At 43.0% G+C, this 27791-nt stretch overlaps 1 protein-coding gene across 2 annotated transcripts in view; it reads right to left on the reverse strand.

The window, feature by feature from the left end:
• The window catches only part of HS1BP3 (HCLS1 binding protein 3), a 69136-nt gene that overhangs the window by 14067 nt on the left and 27278 nt on the right, over positions 1 to 27791 (reverse strand). The window lies entirely within an intron of this gene.

The following is a 27791-nucleotide window of genomic DNA, read 5'->3' on the forward strand; positions in this document are numbered from 1 at the left end:
GAGGAGGAAGAAGGACTCACAAGCTTTATGAGTGGTAAGGGAATCAGGACCTTCAAGCTCTTTATCAGTGGGAGGGAGAAGGACTCACAAGCTTTCTCTATGAGGGGAAGGGAGAAACAGGACTCTCAGGCTTTATTTATGAGTGGGTGTGGGAAGCAGGACTCAAGCTCTCGCTCTACAATTGAGACTCTCGGGTGCTCTCGATAAGGGTAAGGAGGACCACTTGTTTTCAATGAGTTAGTAAGAAATGCAGGTGTCATGGTGTCTCTAAGTTGAAGAAGGAATTACAAGCTTTCCCAAGAAGTGGTGGGGTGCAGCTGGATCCTCAGACTTTCTATATAAGTGGCAGGGGAAGGACTCACAAGCTTTCTCTGAGTGGGAGGGAAAAGCAGGACTCTCAGGCTTTTTCCATTTTTGAAAGCAGGTAGGACTCACAAGTTTTCTCTTAGTGGGAGGGAAAAGCAGGGCAGTCATGTTTTCCTTTCAAATGGTGAACGGAAAAGGACTAACAGACGTTCTCTATGAGTGGGTGGGACAATCAGGACTCACAAGATTTCTCTACGAGAGAAAGAGAAGGCAAGACTTGCAGGCTCTCTCTTTAGGTGACCTGGCAACAATTCAACAGCTTTTCATATAAAAATACTGAAGCAAGGTTAAATCCCTATAAAGATATATTATGAAACGAATCCGCACAGACTTTAGAGTCTATTTAGTACGCACAGATTCTAGAAGAGAGGATTTATGGAAGCGCTCATACTGTGCCCTTAGACCAGAGTAATATACACATTATTATAATGCAGAGTTGTCCAAACTATAATCTAATTTTAATTTAATTTAGTTTGTACTTTTAGCAGAATGCTTGCCTCCTGCCAATTAAGATTTCAAGCAGAGCGGTTAGAGGAAGGAATATTGCATTGCAGTAAACAGCTTTAAGACAAAGTAAAAAACATATTTTACGAAATATTCAATGTATTTGTCAGTATTCACAGGCAAAACTATTTTCAGTCCGATGGGCAGTGTTTCTTCTTTTTTTCTCCACCCCATCCTTCTCCGCAATATTTTCCAGAATTGGAGTAGATGTCCTCCATAGTTCGCGCGTGCACAATGCAATCTTGTCTCACGCACTATGCTTTGCCCACCTGCGCGCAAAGCCGAAAAGCATTACTGCGCATGCGACGGCGCACTATGTTCCGGAAGTATTTCTCTGTGTTCCGGGACATAGTGCGCCGGCGCATGCGCAGTAATGCTTTTCGGCTTTGCCCGCAGATGGGCAAAGCATACTGCACGTACGCTAGACAAGATTGCATTGCGCACACGCGAACTATGGAGGACACCTACTCCAATTCTGGAAAATATTGCGGATAGCGGGGAAGGATGGGGTGGAGGAAAAAAGAAACACTGCCCATCGGACCGAAAGCAGGGCATTTACATAGCCCGCCAAATTCAGGAGACAGAGTCCCTTTAAATAATAGTTGGTCAAACCAAATTTTTTCGACAGGACCGGCCTTCTTTTCCCCTGACGTTGCGTGAGAGCAGGATTGTTGGAATCTATCTCATGCGTCTTCCCAACTTTAACTCTGGGACCTCTAAGAATCCCAAAGTCTAGATAAATGCTAGCTGAAAATTGCTTTTGTTAGAAAAATGGGAATGATTTTTTTAAGTTTTTAGTTTTCTTTCGATAGAAACTAAAATGGAGAAAAATGGATGATTCTTCAAGTGAAATTCAATGAGCCATTGTACTTCGGATGAACATTCGTCGAAGCAACAACCACCCTTACTGAGCCATCTAATATGTATGGCACCCCTCTAAAAGTATTATAATATATATATATATATTTTATTGTGATGCAGTGACCCATGTTACAGCCAGGGGGCGCTGTATGTGCTCCTCAGGATACGCATGAAGGCGTATCTGTAATGGTTATAATTAAACAGTGTCCGGCATGATTGTAAATGGCCGTTATGTGTCGCAGCGGGAGTCTGCGCTGTAAGCCTGTAGTATTGTTGTTATGGACCTGTAGTCCCACAAGTATTTGAATAGTTAAAAGGGAGGCTTGCAGGGTTAGTCGGAGAGCTGGGCAGGACTGGCTAACCACACACACCTCCCACCTATGGGGGTGGTTACAGGTACATAATGTGACCAGGGTTTGGGTCACATGTTCAGAGCGTATGGACCAGAATGGTTAGTGTGTAAAGTCCTGGATGGTCTGTGTTGGAATGTCCTGGAGTGGACTGGATTCCTGGAAGCATATGGTGAAGCCATGGACTGAAGGCCTGTGTGTTGGAAGTACCGGGGACTGGGCTTCCTGAATAGTGCAAGGAGAGGCTGTATCTACAGAGCCTGGGTTGGCTACTGTGTTGGGGAAGCTACAGTTCCGTCTGCGGGTCTGGACTATCTAAAGTGCCCTGGTCACAAGGACGGTGATCCCAGTTCGGCAGCTTCCCTGGGAACCAGGACTAGAGAAGTATCTGCCATTGGAACAGACTGTTGGTGGTTGTTATGTCCCAGGGAGGTATATAATGAACTGTCGTGGTGTGGTTTATGATGCCTAAATAAACCAAATAGATTGTTTTTTGTGAGAAACCATGCCTGAGTGCTTTAATCCCGTTGCCAAGAGAGCGTCCCCAACTCACTCAGGAAGCGCCATCTCCGAATATTATATATATATATATATATATATATATATATATACATATATATATATATACATATATATATATATATATACACATATATATATACACATATATATATATACATACATATATATATATATATATATATATATATACACACACACATATATATATATATATATATATATATATATATATATATATATATATATATATATATACTGTATATATGCCACTATGAGCATGCTATGTATCTTACTTTAAGGTTCGGCTTGGATTTTCCAAATGAAATAATTTAAAAAAAAATGTAAGTTTGCATCTTTATTATCATTGTTAGCTATGTTCTCTGGCCCTGAAAATATCAAATACTTGTTTGCTATGCAACACCCATAAACCCTACCCTTGTATGATCAATGTGCATGTGATTTTAGAGGGTTCAGGAAATGGGGCCCCAGGATAATCTACATGACATGTCCTATTAATGGCAACTGGTTACATCTCCTTAAAGGGAACCTATAGAAAAAGAAAACAAAAAGCAGCACCAAAAGAAAACAAAGGGTGCAAAAAATCCATCCAGAAATGTACCAAACCTCATGCTATTATCCAGAAAAATGAAGGCAGCACTTAAAGGGAACCTGTTAGCAGATTTTTACACCCACCAAGTAATAATAATAATAATAATTTTTATTTATATAGCGCCAACATATTCCGCAGCACTTTACAATTATCACAGTAAATGTACAAGTAATGATGATTATTTACATAGTTGTATATAAAAAATGTGTTTCTCTGTTGTCTTGTGATCCATCGAAGAATTCTTATACAAATGAGCGTGCGAATACAAGTGCTTGGTCTGCACTTACAGCTCTCCAGCCATGACAGGTCACTCGTCTCTGAGCCCTGCTGCCCCGGCTGACATCTCGCGCAGACACCGTCAGTCTAGGAGCAGCACATGTGCACTAACCTAATCCTAATATTGTTGCAATAGCCAAAATATCGATCTGTGCACGCGCCTCCCCAGAGAGCGATGGAGCCTGCGCGATGTTCCCTTTAAATCCCAATGATATCTATCGATTACTGGTACATGCGTCTGGAGATCCCCTGGAGATCCCCTTGACCTCCCCCAAACACGAAGACTGATAATATAGTCAGTGCTTTAAATCGCATTTTTGGAACCTTTTTTTAGACAACTTGGCTGCTTTTATGACATATACGAGTATTCAACATGGGAGGCCGATTGCGAATGACTCTGCAAGTAGAACAGTCGCGGAGAGTAGGTTCCTATAAATGGCCTGGTTAAAACCTTTCAAGAGCTACAACTCAGTAGTAAACTTTAGTCAAGAGCTTTTCCTGGTAAGGAACGAAATGTCCTAATGAAGTATTTCCATATCTTAGCAACTGGGAAAAGTGCTTGTCAGATGAGGAGACTGGAATCATAACACATTCCGAGAGAGCAGTCTGTTTAGACGTGTGCCTGCCCTCGCCGCCTCCACGTCAGGCGCACACACGGGGCAGATTGGATTGTCAGAAAGCTAAAGGCTTCTTTAGCGCAACCATTGTCATTTTTCTATCTTTTGTTTGCATTTGAACTGGAGCGTTGGCACTAAATCCAAGGTGACGTAAATGATAAAGTAAACCTACACCGTTAAATTAAGAATAACCTTTTTATAAACAGTCGGTAAATCTAAAAATAAAACACGACCGAGACATACCTTCACGAGTTTTTAAAATATTCCAAATAGCTGGAAGAGAAATGAATTGCTGAGCGGCAGTCTGACACTGTAGTCTGGACCGCCCACTACCTACTGTAACTTATGTCCGTGAGAGGGGGCGGTCCAGACTACACAGACCGGGAGTAAACTAATTATTGTTGTTTTTTTATTTCTGTTATTTAAATGTTCCAGGAGAAAATCAAAGCTAAAAGTGAAACAATTATTATTATTTATTTATATAGCACCATTAATTCCATGGTGCTGTACATGAGAAGGGGTTACGTACAGGGTTATAGATAACGTTTACAGTAAACAAATTTACAATGGCAGACTGGTACCGAGGGGAGAGGACCCTGTCCTTGCAGACTTACATTCTACAGGATAATGGGGAGGAGACAGAAGTTTGGGGGAACGGCAGCTCTGGCAGTTGGTGACACGGCAGCTCCGGCGGTTGGTGACGCAGTAGCTCCGGTGGTTGGTGACGCGGCAGCTCCGGCAGTTGGTGACACGGCAGCTCCGGCGGTTGGTGACGTGGCGGAATGGTTGGCAAACCTATAATTTAAAGGCGATGTCCAAATTTTAGTGGAGGGACTGCTGCAGTATCTTCCTAGTATTTAGCGTGCATGTTGATCACCAGTGTGGAGTACTGTACATGCATGTACAGCAGCCTTAAGAGCTCCTACAGTGGAAGAAAAAAAACAAGTACAGCGCAAGATTGATGACGACTGGCTGCAGTGGTCACATACTGGTGCTTGTAAACAAAGACTGGGGGGGCTAGCTGATCACAGCCACTGTATATAAAAGCCTCTCATCCAATCAAATCAGATCTCATGCTTTGCACTTGAGGAGGGGTAAACATCCTGAAACACATCTGCAAATAGAGTATCTTGTTTGTCTTTTATCCCAAGTGGGGGGGAGGGCATCCTCAAATCATAAGAGCCCATTTAATTTTATCAATTGAGCTTCATTTGTTGCTATAAATAAGCATTTTCAAACTCTTGAATTCTTCACCACTGGAGTGGTCAGGGGACTGATGTTCGCTAGATTCAACACTTTACGTAATGACAGAGACTAAGGGAGCATCGGTGATGGAGTGGTACGAAATTGGAAAGGGCCACTGTCAGCACAGAATGACTGTACAAACCAAGCACAGGTGCTCAGTGCACCCTTGGTATGGCCAAACATTTAAGTGCACCTTCTCTCCTACTTGTTTCCCTCTAGCTACTCTAGCTACACCCCTTCCACTCTTTTTGATTGACAGCTATGACTTCATAGACTGGTCTAGATAAATGGCGTGCAGTCTGTTGACTGTTGGCACATCACCACAGGCATCGCTCTCGTTTCCGCAGCTCCTTCTGGGACCCCTGTCCCCCTCCGTGCCATACCGGACCCCTTCATTTATTACCTATAGCCCGTAGTGGGAGCCCTTACATTTTTCCACTGCGGCTTCATTTTTTTTTTCTAATTTTACCTCTACTAAAAAGTGTTGTTTGATAAAGACCCATTACGGGGTCGAAACGTTACCTACCTTTAATAATAATAATAATAATAATTTTATTTATATAGCGCCAACATATTCCGCAGCGCTTTACAACTTATAGAGGGGACTTATACAGACAATAGACATTACAGCATAACAGAAATCACAGTTCAAAACAGATACCAGTAGGAATGAGGGCCCTGCTCGCAAGCTTACAATCTATTACACTTTAATAACACTGTGTTGAATAAACCTGGTTCATGTTATGCATTTGAAAATCCACATTTTGAGTGCGGCTGTTTCTTTAATTGTATTCATAGACTGATCGGCAGCCAGGCCAGTAAATGACTTCCGATCTGCTTGGATATATCCATCAGTAGTGATGAGCGGGCGTGCTCAGATATCCGAGCATGGTCGGGTGTTAAAAGAGCATCTTGGGTGTGCTCCAGTAATATCTACACAGATCATTCAATGACCTCTGATTGGTGGTGATAAGCAAGCGTAATCGGATATATTGTTATCCGAGTATCTTGGGCGTGGTCGTATATTATGTATGACTCCTGGCGGCTGCATAATTCACAGCTTTTATACAGCCGGACCACATGCGGGGTTTACCTGATGGTTAGACACTCCCCGCACGTGTTTTGGCTATCTAACAGCTGTGAATCATGCAACCACGGGAACTCGGACATAATATATGAGTACGCCCAAAATACTGGGATAACACCCGAGCATACTCAGATAACTCTATATCCGAGCACGCTCGCTCATCACCACCAATCAGAGGTCCTCTAATGATCTGCATAGATATGACTCGAGCATGCCCGAGATACTCGGATAACACTCGAGCATGCTTAAATAACACTATATCCGAGCACACTCGCTCATCACCACCAATCAGAGATCCTCTAATAATCGGCATAGATCCGTCTACATGGGCAATACATCACAGAAACAATGTATATTCCTGTAGTCCAAAAACAGTTTGGTGGATCTAGCTCTATTTTATTTCCACAGTGTATCCATCATTGTAAATTTCTAACCTTTGTGCATCACCAAAAACGTACGACATGGAAAATCAGTAGGGGATGAGTACAGTGCAAATAATATCTCTTGGATATCGTATCCATCCAAACCATTCAAACAACACTGCAAAACATATGTAAACGGTTAGCAGTTGTGCAACCAGATCTTCGAGAAGCGCTGGTGCCATTTTTTCTTCTCCTACATAGTTATCTATCGGTACAGTTCCGATATTTCGACACCTAGTTTTACAAAGACTGTAAGAAAAGCTAAGTGTGGAGTGAAACTTTTCAATGAAATGTGAAATCCGCCCAAGAACTTGGCAATGACTTATAAACATCCCATGGATTGTGAAATGGAAATCTTTGCTATTTATAAAAGTGTTAGATTTCTGCCATAAATGTTTCTGCGGAATCCAAAATTAGAGCCATTAAACTGGCAAAAAGACAATAAAATGCGGAGAGAATGGTTGTCTGGTGATCTACTTTAGGGTCTCCGATGCCACCGTTGTGCTTTTTTGTATCTTATCTAGGCGTCAGTAGAGTATCATGGCATTTGTCAGATTTCCACATGAAATTCGCAGCCCAAAGAGGATTATGCAGCCAATTTTACAAGCATTGGAAATTTTTGGTTTTGGTTTCCACATGGGAAAAAAAAAAAAAATCAGTTGGATAAATACGTATGGTAGCTATTTATTTCCCATGGATCCCAAATGTAAACTCAGTGAAAAAATCCAAATCTCAGTCTAGGTAGGAGTATGTGCACATGACGTCTTTTTGCCGAGTTTTCAGAGCTTTTGAGGAGTTTTGACATTTGGAAGATTTGGAGACTTTCTGCTACGTTATTTCTCAGTTTCTAATCCAAAAAACGTTCCTTCTTTGGAGTTGTTTTTGGAGGAGTTTTCCGATTCTCAAGCATTTTTGAAGGTTTATTTTTTAGGTACTTATTATGCAGTATTTGCACTCTTATGATTGGACAAATTCTACCAGGAGATGCTTCAAAAAAGTGATTTGCAATTTTTTTTTTCCAACAAGACATTTTTCAAAACCTGAAGTGAAGAAAAACACCAAAAAACATTGGACGTTTGAACAGCAGACCGGTTTTACAATAGATATGAATAGTACGAGTATTTCAAGCATTTTTTTAACGATTTTTGAGATGTCTTTTGGAGAAAATTTCATGTATTTCAGCTACAGAATGAATTGAGATGGACGGAGGATGGTCCCCATATATCTTCCATTTGGGACGATAGGTTGCATGTTTTTACAGCAGAGATGAACCACTTACCCCTGAAGCCGAGCAGAATCTACTTATTTATGGAGGAGTCTTGTAGGATAAGGGCTAAACAAGAGATTGGGCAACAGTCATATTAATGTGAGAGACAATTGTTTTATTTGATCAGGTCAAGGACATTTTAGAAAAAGCTACTACTTCCATGTGTTTCATTAGTTTTGCCTGGAATATGCCATTAAGTATTAAGAAAAGGTAAAAAAGTTAAACTTGAAAATGGCATGTCTTCTTGGACCGGACCGCCCTGGTCTTCTAATACTGAAAACTGCTAGCTTCACTAAAAGGTAAACGTTACCAACTTTCCTTCAGCTAAAATTGTGACTCACCACTTTCTTGGGTGAAGTTTATATTATGTAATATTACTCACATCCTCTAGTGAAGGTCCCATTGTGAAGGAAAAGCTAGAGAGATGCTTTGGAGGGGACTTCTTCCTGACTTACACCTATATTGTTACAGATCAGGGTCTTCAAGGGGTTTTCCATGACCATCTTGAAATGAAACTATGACTTTAACCTGTAAAACCAAAAACTTTTCTAACTTTTATTCACTGCCACAATGTTCCTTGTTTTCACAGTCTTCGATATTTTGCTACTTCCCGAATACGCTAATCGTCCTATTCTTACAGTCATGCATGTAAGAGGCGGATGCGCCACTTAGACTATACAGGTTTTCCGGCCATTTGCACTGCACAATTATTGTGAACGATTGTTTTCCTGATGACTGAGCAGTCTAAACAGACTGCCGATCATCTGACAAATGAGCAAAACCCTCATTTATGACAGGTGAAATCATCTTCAGTTCTGCAGAAAAGGTATTTGTTCTCGGCAGCTCTTCGTTCTGTATAAACAGGACTTGAGCTGCCGAGAACAATGGAACCCTATGAGAACTGAACGATCTTTTACAGATAGTCCAGTGCGCATCTCAAGATTGGTTAGCTTGTGAAGGCATCCTATTAAGTGACCGCTAATGGGCAAACAAGCAACTGATCGGCGGTTATTTAGTAGAACGTGTAAACAGACCTTTCTGAACAGGCAAACAAACAAGCGGACCATTCGACAAGCTGAGAAAATATGGGAAGGCAAAAAGTGTAAAGAGGAGCAACCAAGATTATAATGTAACCGTTTCACCCTACGGTCGTTATAGACGGATGCTGGATCCTGACAAGATTATGACCGAAATAGGAAAAGTTTGTGAACCCCAATAGTTGAACATTGCCAAAAAAAAGAGAAAAAAAAAAGTGGACGCTATAGAAGTGGGTAAACAAGTGACCGCTAATGGGCAAACAAGCAACTGATCGGCGGTCATTTAGTAGCACGTGTATACAGAACTTTCTAAACAGGCAAACAAACAAGCAGACCATTCGACAAGCTGAGAAAATATGGGAAGGTAAAGAGGTGCACCCAAGATTATAATGTAACCGTTTGACCCTACGGTCGTTAAAGACGGATGCTGGATCTTGACAAGATTATGACCGAAATTGGAAAAGTTTGTTAACTCCAATAGTTGAACACTGCCAAAAAGAAGAGAAAAAAAAAAGTGGACGCTATAGAAATGGGTAAAAAAAAAAAATCATCTAGTTGTTCCCAAAACTTTCCAGTAATGAAGACTTAAGAGGACACTGGCATAAACAATGGTGGAGGACAATTTCTGCCATCTTTTAACTTACAGCTACTTATTTTTAGATGGACAGAACAATGACAAAATGCAAAACACAGGATACAGTGAAGAAGGGACAGACAGGAGTCAGGCGCCAATAATACCGAGCTGCCATCAGGCCGATATAGACAGGAAGCAGAGTTCTCGGCAGAGTTCAACCTTTTATGACTCGTTTTATTGTGTGAGTGACAGATCTGTTTCACCGTACACACTTTTCTGTATTGTTCTGAGGACTTCACACTTTTCTAAACACTTCATTTGATTGATTAGACCCAGGCCTGAAAATACAAAGCTCACTCGAGGGCTGATCCTATGCAACTCTCAAAAAGAGAACGCCTTGTGATTCAACATTTCCTGCGATTCACTAAGGTCAGCAGGTTATAGGGAAGTCCTGTACCCACCCTCAACAATACCGAAATAGTCAGCTCAGTCAAAAGATAAAAAGGTAGCAAAAAGAAAAATACATTACATCAGTACAACAGAACATTTAAAATGCATAGACTTAAAAAACAACAAAAAATACCTAAGAAAAATCTAATTCCTTCAGATCAACACTGAGAATCAAAATGTAAAGTGGCAGTGTGGTTCACATAACCAGTACTATATATTGAGCTTTTGAAAGACAAAACTCTGATACCGCCCCCCCAACTAATGGCTGCCGTTAAGAGGTAGATCAGCCTCAGCTTTTAACTATCTGACTACTATAAAGAGAATTGTCACTACGAAATACTTTATAATTTCTACAATCAGCCAATCTGGACACTGTGGCAGGCTATTCTAAAACTGGAGTTGGGCTTTAAGGGGAACCTGTCATGTCCCAAATTGCTATTAACCTGTAGATATGAGGTTAATCTGCAGGTTTATAAGCATTCTAAATCTGTGCGGCGGCCACACTGGAAGCCCGGCTACTGGGAAGAAATTAATTTTATTCCTCCCCGCAGCCTCCAGCTTTCAGTCATAGAGGCGCGGACTAAGCACCTTCAGTCACTGCTCAGTACATAGTGAGCGGCGGCTGTAACCACACCACGGCACTGACAGCCAGCTCTACAGTGCATCAGTTTAAACCAGCTGTCAGTCAGTGGCGAGGTGTGGTTACAGCCGCCACTCACTATGTTCTGAGCGGTGACTTAAGCCATGCCTCGATAACTGAAAGCCGGAGGCTGCTGGGTGGAATAAAGTTCAATTTCTCCCGGTAGTCAAGTTTTCAGAGCTGCAGCCCCACCGCTTTGCAATGCTATTAACCTGCAGATTAACCCCATATCTGCAGGTTAATAGCATTTTGCGACATGACTAAATAGTACAGGCCCCATTTATCTGGACTCTGACAGTATGACAGTAAGGCTATGTATGGAAGTAATTCCATAACTTTTCCCCTATGCTTGGTTAAAAAAAAGTAACCATTACTGACTACCACATTTTTTGTTCTTGATTTCTTTTAGTGTTTCTTAAAGCCAGAAAGTTGCCATTTGAAATGACTGTAGTTTTATGCCATGTCTGTGATCTGCTTTTGTTCTACAAAATTAAACAACTGAATGAACATCCTCCAAGGCCGGTGATTCCATAATTTTTGCCAGGGGTTGTACACGTAATCAAAGTTCAATACACACAGTTGTATCTTGTCTCAGTGCCCGTTTCATAGCATCATACGGCTTTGAGATTGCATATGGCTTTTAGATTGCAGTCCCTAAACACGCCGGACCTCTCCTTGTCCAGCATCCGTGGGGCGACCGCACGCCATATTACAGTCTCCAAACACAGCCTCATACGTTGCAGACACTACACACGCCAGTCCTCCTCTGACTAGTTCCCGTGGGTGTCCTGCACCGCTGTATCACAGACTCGTTACTCACACAGCTCTACACAGCTCAGGATAGCCTCCGGATAGCAGCCGGGCACCACCATATACACCTGTTTGCAATCGTTACACATGCCAGTCCTCTTTTGGGCACAGGACATCCATCTCCGGTACACCTCCAGGCACAGGACTGTCCACATCAGACTGGATCTGACGACTTGCATCGCTGTATATGCTGCGGGTGCCAGGCTATTCAGCTGCCATAGCTGCTGGCTCCGCTGGCCTGTGTTGCACACACACACAGCCAGCGCTCTGCAGGCCTCTGCTCTGCACAACAGCACACACCAGACTAACACTGACGTTGCACCTGACACACCCATACCCCTTACTGCATGGTTTTTAACAAACAATGGTTTTTAACAAACAAATATGTGGCTTTCAGCCACATGGAAAACCCGGACCGGAAATCTGTGACTGCCATGCACACCTATGGACTTCATCCATCTGCATGCACAACCTGAGGAGAACAAACAGCGCCCCCTACCTGTGACACGAGTCACTGCCTCACACAATGAAGTGCCCAGTGTCAGAAAGCTGGGTTTGCGTCCTAAGTCAGGGGTCTTCCAGCAGGACAATGACCCCAAACATATTTCAAGTGGCACCCAGAAATGGATGGAAACAAAGTGCTGGAGAGTTCTGAAGTTGCCAGCAATGAGTCCGGATCTAATTCCAATTGAACATCTGTGGAGAGATCCTAAAATTGCTGTTGGGAGAAGGCTTCAATTATGAGAGACCTGGAGCAGTTTGCGAAAGAAGAGTGGCCCAAAATTCCAACTGAGAGGTGTAAGAAGCTTGGTGATGGCCATAAGAAGCGATTGATTGTAGTTATTACAGCAACCACATATTAAGTTGAGGGTTCCAACAGTTTTCTCCGGCCCATTTTGGGAGTTTTGTGTGAAATTATGTCCAATTTGACATTTTCTTTGCTTTTTATTATGTTGCTCCAATACACACAAAAGAAATAAATGTGTGTATAACAAAACATGTGTAATTGCAATAATTTTCTGGGAGAAATGCTTCATTTTCTTGAACAATTTCAAGGGTGCCAACACTTTTGGCCATTACTGTACATTAACATACTACTGTAATGTCATAACCACAGTAAATTACATACGATAATGTTAGGTAACATCCTGATGAATTACCATTAACACTGTGCCTTCTTCAGCCTTGTTATTACACAGCGATGTGACTCACCCAGTGCCTTGCTTTACATACTGGACCGTGTAGTCTAATAATTCATAGTACAGAATAACACTTGATATGTATGAATAACAGGGAAGGACAGGAAGTTGTGCTTATATAACAGGGTTCATCTAGGTTGAATTAATTTGTTTTTACTATGAGGCTAAAAACTAACAGGCAGGTAGTTGCTAACTATCTGCCTGTTTTGTCCACCGTTGATCCTCCTCCGGCTTCCACTGACGTCACGTCGACAGAGCAGCGACTTATCTTCCGCTCTGCTCTTTTGATGGGGCATGACCGTCGGCCATGCAGATTAACAGCTGGCTCCCCGCTGCCTAGCTGTGGGAAGCTGACGGTCAAGCAGGAAACTGATGCCAGCAGTCACGCTCAGTTAACCAGGCAGTATATCAGCCCAGTGTGAACATAATAATGATTCTTCAGCAGGTACAATTACATCACTATTTGTGGATCGCTCACTGTCTTAAAACGTAAGGCTGGTCCACATATGACTCTGCAATGATGTTTTTGAACATCATTGCAGAGTCAGAAGCTGCATGGAGATCATGAAGCTGCTGGCTGTCAGAGATAGGTGGACTTCAAATACAAAATGCACAGAAAGCTTATTGCCATATTTGCCTTTCAGATCACTATGAACAGTGCTGAATAACTGCTCTGTATATAGTCTAGGAAGAACTCACAGCGTTTCTTTCTCCTGTCCAGTGATCGTCTGATCACTGGTTGTTTGAGGCAGCGATAGCTGCTGGGGTTTTAGAAGACCCAGATCAGCTCTGCACTGCATTTTGACCCAGCAGATTCTTGTCTACCTGGGGCAACTAAGTAGCTTGAATCTGTTGACAGGTTACCTTTAAAGGAAACCTGGCACCAGGAGATAAGTTCTACATAAATGTCCCTGATGTAAAACAATGAACAGTCGTAATTAGCATCATTTGTGCTCTTCTCCTATGACAATACTTCATTCCTGTTCTGTTCACGTCAAGGTTATAATATGGGACTACATATTTCCATAAGCTCTAATGTGCACAAGCCTCAATTGAAGCCAGCTAGGTTGCAAACCAGAAATGTCTTGTGGTACCTCAAGGACCTCCTAAATGTCTGCATTTTGGAACCACCATCTTTGACAGATCTTCGACTTCACAGCAGTTCTGCTCCAGTCATTGTTTAGTCTGCTCCAGCCATCCTTTGGTCTGATCTAGCCATCTTTTGGTCTGCTCCAGCCATCCTTTGGTCTGTTCCAGCCATCTTTTGGTCTACCCCAAAGGTCTGCTCCAGCCATCCTTTGGTCTGTTCCAGCCATCTTTTGGTCTGCTCCAAAGGTCTGCTCCAGCCATCCTTTGGCCTGCTCCAGCCAGCGTTTGACATTATTCATGGCTGGGTACAGGCCTTCTGTCTGAGGTTTCGTTTAAGTTTCCATCACTTTTGATGGCAAGGATGACGCAGCATGCAGCGAGAATCTTTTGATAGAACCTTGGTGGACGTCAATATAGGTCAATAGGGTCAAAAGGGGACTACGAATCACAAAATGATGACAGTATAAATGGAAGCCATGACGCAGAGGTCAATAGATCCCAGGCGCATAGTGGGCAGTGCTATGACAGTCCTATGAGACAGTCTTTCTTTGGTATCACGATACATGTGCTCCTGAAGAATATTTCTTGAACGGTTCCTTCAAGTACCTAGAGAAAATATCAGCGGTAACATCTATGAGCTTGTGTGGTGGTTACCAGCGCTTACAGCGGACCATGGGTAACCTTGTCATCAGCTGGGATGGCTTAAATGGTGGAATCCACTAAGTAGAATTTATTCCCCCCAAAAAATGTACAGTAAATATACATCATGGTTGGAAGAATAGAATGAACAAAGTGATTAGGAAAACCAGGACCCTGGTGAATGTATCTAGGCTTGCACAAGATGGATTTTCCCACAGATTCATCCATCAAGACGCCATGGTTCGAGACAGAGCCAAAGGTCGTTAGGCCGTTAAAAACAAAAAAAAAATAATTAAAACATATATTAGTATCGTTCAAATGGCAATATGGTACATGCAGCAGTATTGGATCTGTTGCCCAACATCCAAAGACTTTGTTCACATGTGAGTTTTTTGTCATGAGTTTTAACCACAGCAATAAGGCAAGGATGGCACTTACTGTACATGAGTCACTAGCAGACAGCTTTCCAGGAATGTAATGTACTAGGTCTACATTTATTTAAGTCTAATGGATTTTTAATTTTGTACGGAATAAATCTACTAAAATAAGAACTCATGTTGGAACATGAAGCATAAATTACTAGGTGCCGAGTTCTTGCGGTTACTGCAGGACATGTTCTCCTGCATCTTCAAAATATATAATTAATGTAATATATTATGTAATGGAGCAGTAATTAGAAATAGCTGAGCTAAAAGAGTACATGTAATGTGTTACTCTTCAGCTTTATTATGGTGTCAGTAGGGCACCAAAGGCGTAACATTTCGGAAATAGCCCCCTCGCTCTCCAGGTGCTCCTCATACAACAACTCTGATATGTCTCTATAACAATCTGACAGTAATTGTAAGTCCTCCTGTAGAAACAGAGAACACATGGTGGACAGAGGAAGCCCTCACAACCAATGCTTTGGCAAACTCTGACCATGCAAAGCACCATTTGGCACGACGCAAAAAAAAGTAGAATAAGTTAATTTCAAGACCGACCCTCTCTCCAATGAGGCTGAGTAGAAAAAACAATAGCAAAGGATGGAGGAGAAACCATCAAAAAAGCAACTCCCGAGACAAACCTCTTTCCACATACGCCCAAGATCAGACTGAACTCTTCAATCATCATAGGATGCAAGAGAAATCTTGAAAGGCACCATTCTCGTTTCGACTGACGGCTGATGGTGAATTGTGAACCTTGAAAATTTGGTAGCATGTCTCCTTATATTTAAGTAAAGTAAAGGAGTGAATGTTACAAAAATTGTATTTTAGAAGCTGCTCTCTTAATCTTTAAATCTACATGAATTTGGCTGTCAGAAACCTTCCTCATTATGTCTTTATCTGCACATATCCGTCTTTGCTCTGTATCTGCCACAAATCTTAGCACAGTACAATGATCACGCTTAAGTTTTTATGAAATAGCTAATGTTTTTACACCTTGTCCAAAGGCATTTGCACTATTTGATGCTTTTCGGCAGCATAATAATAATAATAATAATAATAATAATAATAATAATAATATGAAACGTCCTTCTTAAAGAAGTTGTCCACTACTTGGACAACTTCTTGTCATACCCTTCACTAGGCCCCAATAAAATAAAAAAGCTTATACTCGCCTCCCGTGCCGGCGCCGTTTCAAAGACCTGTGATAATTATGGTAGTTTGCCAAGTGACACCAATTAAAGAAAAACTACTTAAAGGGCTTGTCCACTACTACTTGATCAAAATGTCTGGCCCCCATTAAATAATAAAGCTTATACTCACCTCCTGTTCCAGCGCCGTTCCCACGGTGTCGGCACTCGCTCTCTCCGGGGTTTCCGTGCTGTTGTTGTGAAACGTAACAGCCAATCACTGTCCCCGATTCCTGTCGAATTGAACATGAAGAGGAAGTCAGAGATCAGCTGTTCCCTGGATTTCCTCTTCATGATAGTAACACCAGCCCCGATTGGGCGCCGGGGTCATGCATCACAACACCACATGAGAGCCCCGGGAAGAGCGAGTGTCGACACCGTAGGAATGGAGCTGGAACGGGAGGTGAGTATAAGCTTTATTATTTAATGGGGGCCAAACATTTTGATCAAGTAGTAGTGGACAAGCCCTTTAAGTAGTTTTTCTTTAATTGGTGTCACTTGGCAAACTACCATAATTATCATAGGTCTTTGAAATTAATTTCAGCGAATCAAAAGAGGTCCAGAAATACAAGGCTCGTGAGTAGTGATGAGCGAGTGTACTCGTTGCTCGGGTTTCCCCGAGCCGCTCGGGTGACCTCCGAGTATTTATGACTGCTCGGAAATTTAGTTTTCATCCCGGCAGCTGAATAATTTACAGCTACTAGCCAGGCTGAGTACATGTGGGAGTTGCCTGGTTGCTAGGGAATCCCCACATGTAATCAAGCAAGCTAGTAGCTGTAAATCGTTCAGTAGCCACGATGAAAACTAAATCTCCGAGCAGTCATAAATACTCACCCGAGCGTGATCAGGAAAACCCAAGCAACGAGTACACTTGCTCATCACTACTCGTGAGTTTATTTGAAAAACAAGAAATAGATAAGTAGCTAAGCACAAGGGCTGAAATCAACCATTCTAGTCAGCAATTACAAAAATGTACTTTCCATACACAAAAAGGTTAATTTTTCCTCTGTCGAAAGTTGACTCCTTGTACTGTACATTTACAGTATCACTAAACGGGAGGTCCACCCATTTTAATTTTTTTTTTTAAGAATGAAAAAAATTAAAATGTTCCAACCTCACCTCAAAAGAACTTTATTTAAATTTGTTTTAATTTAAGAAGGAAGCAGCCATGAGATTTGCAATTTACGATCTCTTTTCTACAGGTAGAAAACAAAACATTTTGTTCTATCAACTTCTGTGGAGAACATGCTGTGCAGCGTTACACAACCGCCTTCTTAAGTAACAAGGGTGAGAATCCGCCCTGTGGGTTCCACCTTATTAACTCACTTTCTAAGCAGAGTTTTCATAATGTAACATAAAAGCCAATAATAATTTCAGAAGATCTAATTATGGATCAGGTTAATGGTAATTATCTTCTACTACTATACGGCTGGTCAGAGTCACTCTACTGCTACTTCACAGAGGAGTGACGGGAGAGAAAACAGCGTTTGGTGCCTGCAGAGATCAGAAACTTTCTAAAGAGATGCCGGCTGCGGCTCGTCGTTCTGGCCGATAAACTCTTAGCTATATAAATATAGTACATACACAGTATAAGGACCCAAAGTATGTGTCCCCCAACATTATACCTACAGGAGCTTTTAGGGCTTCCCATTCTACAGCCATAGACTTTAATCTGGAGATGGTCCTTTTGCAGGTATTACAGCTTCCACTCTTCTGGGAAGACTTTCTACAAGATTTTGCACATGTCTTTGGGAATTATAGTCAATTCATCCAGAAGATTGTTTGTGAGGTCAGACACTGATGTTGGAGGAGAGACCGGGATCACAATCTGCATTCTAGTGCATCCCGAAGGTGTTGGATGGGGTCATGTTCTTCCACACCAAGCTCCCGCCTCAATGTCTTTATTGACCTTGTGCACTGACCACAGTCAGAGAACGAAAAAGGACTTCTCCAAACTGATCCCACAAAGCTGGTGTAATGGCGCTGCCTGGTGTAGTAGAGAGGCAGCCTAAGGGGGTGCTAGCGGGACCACAGGGAGAGGGAGGAATGAGGCATGCAGTGCACACAGGATCTGAACTAGGCAGGTCATGTGATCACTGCAAGGACGATGGGGGCAGAGCTACCGCGCAAGAACGGAGGGTCTACAAAAACGCAGGACAGAGTACTAAGACAGAGATGTAGTCAAAAGACAAGCCGAGGGTCAGGGGCCAGACAGGAGCGAGGTACCAAGGGGCAAAACAGCAGATTAGTCAGAGACAAGCCAAGGGGTCAGAAAGTCAGGACAGACAGAGAAGTACCAAGCAGAAAACAGGGGCAGCAGTCAGGGGGCAAACTGGGTCATACACAGCAAGGCACACAAGTACAGAGGCACAACGATTACAGACAAATAACCTGGGTCAGATATCTCAAATGAGTAGATGGAAGTATAACCAAACTCGGAACCCAGGAACTATCAGCATTAAATAGCCGCCCCAGAACCAATGAGAGGAGGACTAATTTAACCCAGACCTGACCAGGAAGGAGCCAGAACCAGCCCATCCAGGGTCATGACAGCTGGAAGTTACTATTGTCCACAATGTTGTGTGTGGAAGAATTTTCCGTGCAATGGAACTAAAGGGCTGAGGTCGCAAACTGAAAACCAAGTCCATAGTATTGTCCCTACTTCTCCAAACTGTCCGCCTGGCACAATGCAGTCAGGCTGGTAACGTTTTCTCGGCATTCACCAAACCCAGACTGTTCCAACAGATGCCAGAAAGAGAAATGTGATCCGTCACTGCACAGAACACGTTTTCTACGGTGCTGACAGGCTTTACACCACTCCAATCAATGCTCGGTGATGTAAGGCTGCATGCAACTGCTCGGTCATGAAGCTCCCGGTGGGGGCGCAGAGTTTGTCCTGATATTATACTATAGGAGGTCTGGACTCTGCAGTTATGGAGACAGCAGAGAGTAGTGACTTTTCTGCTCCTCAGCACTTGGCCCTCCCACTCTGTAACGTTACGGGGTCTATACTTTGTGGCTGAGTTGCTGCAGTTCCTTCTACTTCTCAGTAATATCAATCACAGGTGATGGGGGAAGATCTAGGAGGAAGAAATGTCATGAACAGACTTGTTCCCCCAGGGGCTCCTATTATAGGATCGCACTGGCACCGCCAGCCGTTCTGTCACAATAGTAGGCAGACAGCATGGTGGAGGGCAGGATGTTATACGCCTGGGGCCGGAGGTTATAAATTGGGGCAACAGGACTGGATGAAAAATCTTCAATAATTGAGATGTGTTCAAAAACTTTTCTCCATATAATGTGGATGATTGTACAGTAAAATCAGTAACAGGGTCCCACCTACCATGGGCAATTTATAAAACTGGCGTTTCCGTATGTTGCAGACTGGCTTTTGCGCCGCTCTCAGGCACCAAGGCCTTAGAAAACTATCCCCTTCTACACCCTTTATCACTAATAATCTGAATATGAGAACTGGAATTGGGCGGTGGATTTTTTTTTTAGTGGTTGGCACGGAGTTTGATTTTTAAACAATTAAAAAAAAAAAGAAAAAAAAATCATTGCATTACTGTCAATCGGGTGCCAAAGAGAATAATTTGGCTCATGCACTGATAGGATCAATTTGCAGTACATACTGAACATACACACCAAACAGTGTGAACACAGCCTGATAAACAGTAGTGACCCCCCCTCCATAATAATGAGTGCTGTGTAACCCCACCCCCATCACTGATTGGCAGCAATCTGTCTATACACAGTAAGCTGTCAATCAGTGGTGTGGGCGGGGTTACACAGAGCTCAGCATTCAGAGTTCCGCTAGATGTGCAGCAAATAAAACAGGGATTTTATCAAAACTGCACCAGAAAGTGATGTATCACTGAAATCAGGGTCTGGGCCTCTACATCATGCTTCTCTCAGATGGGGCAAAAACCTGTTGACAAATTCCCTTTAAAATACTATGCTGTACAACGACTATGGGTTGTAGCGGTTCTGTTGCAAAACTGTAAATCCTTTCTTGTCCTTTATTCGCTCATAAAAAAAAGTCAAATTGCATAAACACAGAAATATAAATGACGTGAATTACTAAATGATGGCCATTGTGCCAATCTTATATTAAATATGGTCCTCTCTGTTTTCCACCGTTCCATATTTTAGTGCAGTAAATGTCACCGTAAATTACAGGACTTGGATGAGAAAATGCATTTTACGAGATTAGTCCCGGAGAATCAGTCCTGGACATTTTATTATTGGGTGTGTATAATTAACCTCACAGTCGGGGACCCTGCAATGTCAATACCGAGCATGGCTTTTTAACAGATTCTCTGCCTGCTGGTTTCCCGTATTTAAAAGGAGTCCGTCATGGCAAAATTAGGGTATGAAGCAAGTATGTTTGGTAGCTTGACCCAAGGAGAAAGATATTGGTAATTCCAAAAGTTGTGGACTACTTTTGAAATAAACAATGTAAATGATGTATTCGATGCACCACGGGTGGTCCAGGTCACTTTCCGTCAGTCCATCTGGCTGACCATCTCCGCTAAGCTGGCTTCCCATAGATGACCACTGTCTTGAATAAACTCCTGTGCATGATCAGATCATCCCGGTTTGAGCGGAAAATTTTTTTTTCAGTTACCACTTGCTCAAGTTAAGGAGAAAGGTATGGCCAGCCAGCTTGAGGAAAGGTCCTCCAGACTGCCCACAATGCAACAAGTACCTAACATACATATAACAGACTGGGTGGTGGAACCCCTTTGCTCTGATCTGAGGACAGTCTGGAGGGGCGTGACTAGGTGCCTCACCAAGTCTGACCTCGAATGAACAGCGGCTTGCGATACCGCGATCTGAGAAGGGACGAAAGAGACAGGACCACGCGCTACACCAGGACAGACCTTGGGTAGATGGCAGCTGACCCCCAAGGGACAGGAGGCAGGAATGGCCAGGAATGGTACATTTAGCACGTCCTAGCTGGCACGGCTGGTATAGTGACTGGCACAACAGGTACTGACAGCCACGAATGGTATCCAGGCAGGCAAGTGGAGGCGGGCATGGATGACAGACAGGCAGGCAAGTGGAGGTGCCTAAAATAGCACTTTGTCTCCCAGCCATTGGCTAAGGACACTTTAGGACGACGAGCGTGCAGCCCCTCTAAGGAGGGAGCGCGCACCCTAAGCACAGTGCCTGAGGATCTGCGCACTGTGTGCGTACACCGGACATCGGCAGCTGGAGAAGAGGAAGTGCGGGACCGTGGCGGTAGTGAGTCAGCGTCTCTGCCGGGGAAAGGAGGAAGAGTGCAGAGATGACAGCACTACAATACATATTATTTAAAGATCGTTTTCTTGAAAAGTAGTCCACAGATTTTGGAACTACCAATTACCTTCTTAGGGTAAGCTGATCTACATGGAGATGTGCTTACTTCATAAAATAATTGTGCCCTGCCCCACTCCATTAAAAGGGTTTTCTCACCAAATAAATTGATAAAAGTGTTTGTAAAGACAAGCAACTTTGCACTTTAGCTCTTACTAAAAATCTAGCTTAATTTCTAGAGTTTACAGCTCATTGCTTAGGTTACCGACCAACTCAACAGTATATATCAGAGGTGGCCAATTTCCCAAGAAACAGGATCAGGTTCAGCTCCATTGTGCTCCTCTAACGCTGCCTCTCCTTGCACCATGGGAGAGCGCACCAGTCGGACTAGTGGTTCAGCCATGCCGCCCCATGGCAAACAGTAAGTTCCCAAAGAAAAAGAATAACCCTTTAATAACGGTATGTCTTTGTCAAGTTATTAGTTTGGATATATAGTGGATATAAAAAGTCTACACATCCTAGCTAAAATGCCAGAAAAAAAAAATCATACCAAGAAGAATCATTTTGGAACTATTTCCACCTTTAACGACTTCACCCTGAGCCCGATTTCACCTTCCTGACCAGGCCCAATTTTTCAATTCTGACCAGTGTTACTTTATAAGGTAATAACTCTGGAACACTACAACATATCCCAGTGATTCTGAGACTGTCTTTTTGTGATAAATTGTATTTTATATTAGTAGTAACTTTAGGTTGATTTTTCTTGCATTTGTGAAAATATCTGAATTTTGGCAACAATTTTGAAAATTACTCAATTTTCAAATTTTTAATTTTCATGCTCTTAAATCAGATAATTATATCATACAAGATAGTTAATAAATAACATTTACCACATGTCTACTTTACATCACTGACATTTTTTAAACATAATTTTTTTTGTGTTAGGAAGTCAGAAGGATAAAAGGTGATTAGCGATTTCTCAATTTTCAAAACAAAATTTACAAAACCAATTTTTGTAGCGACCACATCACATTTTAAGTGACTTTGAGGGGTCAACATGACAGAAAATATCCAAAAGTGAGACTATTTTAAAAACTGCACCCCCCAAGTGCTCAAAACCACATTGAAGAAGTTTATTAAACCTTCAGGTGCTTCACATGAATTAAAGCAATGTGGAAGAAAAAATTAAAATGCTACTTTTTCCAACAAAAATGTTGCAGTAGCCCCAAATTTTGTATTTTCACAAAGGTAATAAGGGAAAATGGACCTTACAATTTGTTGTGCAATTTCTGCTGAGTACGCAGATACCCCATATGTGGGGGAAATCTACAGTTTGGGCGCACAGCAGGGCTCGCAAGGGAAGGAGAAGAGTTTGACTTTTGCAACACAAAATTGGCTGGAATCGGTAGAGGACCCCACGACCCTGGATGTGCCAAAACAGCAGAAACCTTTCACAAATGACCCCATTTTGAAAATGACACCCCTCTAGGAATATGTTTACAGATGAACTCACAGGTACTTTACAGATATTTATAACACTAAGCCGCAAAAATGAAAAAATATATTTTTTTATAAAAGGTCCTGGCATTGTCTAAGCAGGTCACTGTCGCTGGCAGAACCGGAGGTTGTCACGACATTCTTGGGTTGCCATGATGACTATCAGACCATTGCGGTGGCGCCGATCAGACAGAAGAGGGAGCCCTTTTCTTTAGCCTCCTAAATGTTGCGATTGATATAGATTGCAGAATTTAGAGGTTAAACAGTGGGGGGGCGGTGCTGGCACCTCTCCTGGCTGTGATAGCCGGGGCTCGGCTATCACGTAAGCCGAGCTCCCGATGGCGATTGCACTGGCACAGCCTACATATATATACCTATACGTCATCGGCGGGGAACCCTTATCCGACCATGTATAGGTACGTCAAATGTCAAGAGGGATTTAATGTCACGCATACAATGTACAATTCAATTGAAAAATAAACTGATTATCTTTTCAGTTGGGAAAAGACGAAGAACTAAAATATTGTGGTTGTATAATTAAACACGCCCTTAAACTAATACTTTGTTTTAGTATCCTTTGTATTTATGACAGACTACAGTATTACCCAAAAAGCCTGACTGCCATCAGATTGGCAAGTCTACAACTGACAATCTTTGCGCACTTTTGAACAGCGAAACTTTCCATAATCTTGTACTGACAACTGTGTAACACGAGTGGAAATGTGATTGGCTAAATCTAAACACAACCACATTCCCAATTAAAAGAGGGTGTTATTTTCAGTTTTTTTCCTCAATGTATTTGTACAAATTATGAAAAGACATTAAAAAAGGTGTAAAAATATCTAAAATAATTGTTAGTATGATTTTTTAAGTGATTAAAACCTGGCATTTTACAGGGGTGTGTAGACTTCTTTTATCCATTGTCCTGTGTTAGGCCACCAAACAACTGGCTGCAACAAAAGCTCCCCCTCTTCAAGAGGGGACTGTTGGGGGTACCAACATAATATATAGGTGTTGTGGTGGGAACCATCATACTATATGAGGGATGTCAGGGGGACCATCATACTGTATTGGGGCTGTGAGGGAGACCATCATACTATATGGGGGGCTGTGGGGAGACCACCATGCTGAGGGGGTTATTATGCTATATGGAGGTCTGTGGGAAGATGATCATGCTGTGCGGGACTATCATACTATATGGAGGGGCTTTGGGTGGAGCATTATACTGTGTAGGTGTCTGTGGGAGGAATCATCGTACTGTGTAGGAGACCATGGAGAACACTATGCTGCGGGGAGACCATTATTCTGTTGGGGGTGTGAGGGGACTGGGGTGACCATCATGCTTTGTAGGGGGCACTGATGATCATCATACTGTGTAGGGGACTGGGGTGACCACCATGCTGTGGGCGGGGGGGGGGGGGCATTGGTGATCATACTGTGTAGGGGACTGGGGTGACCATCATGCTGTGTAGGGGACCAGGGTGGCAATCATGCTGTGGGGGGACCATCAAACTGTGTGGAGGCAATTGTGACCATCATACTGTGTGTGGGGCGCAGTGGTGACCATCATACTGTGTGAAGGACTGGGGTGACCATCATGCTGTGTGGAGGGTATTGGTGACCATCATACTGTGTAGGGGGGCAGTGGTGACCATCATACTGTGTAGGGGGGGCAGTCGTGACCATCATACTGTATGGGGGGGCTGGAATGACCATCATGCTGTGTGGAGGACTGGGGTGACCATCATTCTGTGTGGAGGGTATTGGTGATCATCATACTGTGTAGGGGGCTGGGGTGACCATCACACCTTGTGGGGAGCCTAGGTGACCATCACACCTTGTGGGGAGCCTAGGTGACCATCACACCTTGTGGGGAGCCTAGGTGACCATCACACCTTGTGGGGAGCATAGGTGACCATCACACCTTGTGGGGAGCCTATGTGACCATCACACCTTGTGGGGAGCCTAGGTGACCATCACACCTTGTGGGGAGCCTAGGTGACCATCACACCTTGTGGGGAGCCTAGGTGACCATCACACCTTGTGGGGAGCATAGGTGACCATCACACCTTGTGGGGAGCCTATGTGACCATCACACCTTATGGGGAGCCTAGGTGACCATCACACCTTGTGGGGAGCCTAGGTGACCATCACACCTTGTGGGGAGCCTAGGTGACCATCACACCTTGTGGGGAGCCTAGGTGACCATCACACCTTGTGGGGAGCATAGGTGACCATCACACCTTGTGGGGAGCCTATGTGACCATCACACCTTATGGGGAGCCTAGGTGACCATCACACCTTGTGGGGAGCCTAGGTGACCATCACACCTTGTGGGGAGCCTAGGTGACCATCACACCTTGTGGGGAGCATAGGTGACCATCACACCTTGTGGGGAGCCTATGTGACCATCACACCTTATGGGGAGCCTAGGTGACCATCACACCTTGTGGGGAGCCTAGGTGACCATCACACCTTGTGGGGAGCCTAGGTGACCATCACACCTTGTGGGGAGCATAGGTGACCATCACACCTTGTGGGGAGCCTATGTGACCATCACACCTTATGGGGAGCCTAGGTGACCATCACACCTTGTGGGGAGCCTAGGTGACCATCACACCTTATGGGGAGCCTAGGTGACCATCACACCTTGTGGGGAGCCTAGGTGACCATCATACTGTGTAAGGACAACTATATGAGCAGTTTGCAGTACAGCGTGTGGGATTAACTAGGTACGGCTGGTAGCTGTTTTCATTTGGATATTAAGCTTGCTATTGTGCACAGTTTAACATGACATTGGCTTTCTACTTGTTATATTGAACATTATTGTTATAGTTAAGTTATTGATTAGGCATCATTCAAGGTTATATATTCATTAGGTGACCATTATAAGGATTAGCGCGGCAAACCATTTGATTTTAGTATTTAGTATTTTGCATATGGGATTTTTCACACAGGATCCTGAGTTTTGCCAGCAGCTGTATATCCTATTTTTTTAATCAAAATCATTTTTACGTTTCCCCTGGTCATTGGGGGCACTGGTGTAATTCATATATAAATATTTGGTTATGGTCTGGTGGTATTTGTCTGTTAATATTGCAGTATTCTTTCCATATTGTGATATTATTAAATCTTATATAGATATAGCAGAATTATTAGAAATCTAGATCTTGTACTAAATCTTAACGTCCTCCAGCAAGGGTCATATAATAAAAACCCCAATCTGGGGGCAGAGACAGCTGTAAAAGGCAGAGTCTGAATTTCAGTTCCAGTCGTCCCTGTCTGCCAGCCACCAAACAAAGATGAAACTTATCAGCAGGAGATTTACCCGATGTTCTTCGCAGGATTTCTACAAGACTGACTTTTCTCAAGCGCCTACAGAAAATGCTGCAGACTAACACACAGTGAATGCAGTCCACTTCCTGTTTTATTGAATCGTTCGGTTCTAGATTCCGTGTTCCTTTAAATATATTCAATTTGTTAAATGAATTCATTTTAGGACATGCAACCGTACACCGAACCTACGTAAAGGAGGAAAACAGCCTCCAGTACTGCTATAGGTGATGATGTCAGAGGCGCTCGGCATGTCCGGCCCAGCAGCAGCCAGCACATTGCTGGATTACACCGGGGACTCCGTCAATGGTCTCCGCAGCACTGAGGCTCCATTCACCAGGTTACAAGGCCAGCTTTATGAGCCTGACAGCACCACAGGCCTGCACGGAGCTATTTTTCAGATCTCGCTGCGCTCGTATATAAACATGTGCACCTCCACATGGCCTTCTCGCCAGCTCGAAACTTGAAAGCAAAGCTACGCGAGTTCCTTGTAATTTGTTTGCGTAATGCGACGCGAAGGAGCAAAGCTGTAAAATGTCAAACGATATTTCATGCAAGAGGCTTGAAAAACGAGTTCTGTTCCGTCGCCTCCATTGTGCACCATGAGGACCACTCTGCCATTACAAGGATCCATTGTTTGCATGTTCTGAAGGCTCTCGATAAAGCCGGAGAGGTATAAAACAAATTAAAAGGAACTTTTACACAATGTTCCCTCTCCTGAGCAATGGTATTGTGCTTCAGTAATAATGTCATATTGTACCGCTCGTTAATAATTCCCGGCTGCCAGGTGTTGTCTCTCAGCTAGGTGAAACACGTCACAATTCGAAAAAGCTTCTATTTGAGTTACACCAAAGGAACATTTAGCCATTTTCAGGAACGCGAACAGTCTTGGACGAGCAATTAGTGAGATCACATATTACACTCTTTGTAACGCATCTTTACACATTAGATAAAAGTCAACCGAATGCACCAATTTTGGCAAGACGAGCCGACCATCTGATGGGTCACTCTCTACCAACATCATCCGAGATAGGTTGGAATTTCAACATCTGATCTCTTTGCTCAAGAGAAATAAGCCCCCACTAATGGGGCACATATGTGCTGCCTTCATTCTGAATCTACAATGTGCACATTCCAATAAAGAAAGGAAAACCATTGCATGCACAGATGTTCAATATTTGCCTGAATGCAAAACTCATCTCACTTGGCAGATTAGAGACTCTGGTTAGCCTAATTGGACCACCAACTATAGAATGTTATTTGGTGCTGAGACCATAATAATAATACTTGTCATATAGTCAATGAACAGTGTTTGGTAATAAACCTTCCCAATGCTCTTATTTCCTATGAACCATTGTATTTTTAGAATGATGCATTGGCTTCTGCTTTATTTAGGCAGGAAATCTTATAGAACAAATTGTTCTGAAACCAATTTGTGATAATTTCTGTGGCTTTGTGCTTTTATTAGCCGAAGCAGAAGTTGCGG

The sequence above is a fragment of the Ranitomeya variabilis genome, chromosome 2, assembly GCF_051348905.1.
Source record: "Ranitomeya variabilis isolate aRanVar5 chromosome 2, aRanVar5.hap1, whole genome shotgun sequence".
Classification (NCBI taxonomy): Eukaryota; Metazoa; Chordata; class Amphibia; order Anura; family Dendrobatidae; genus Ranitomeya; species Ranitomeya variabilis.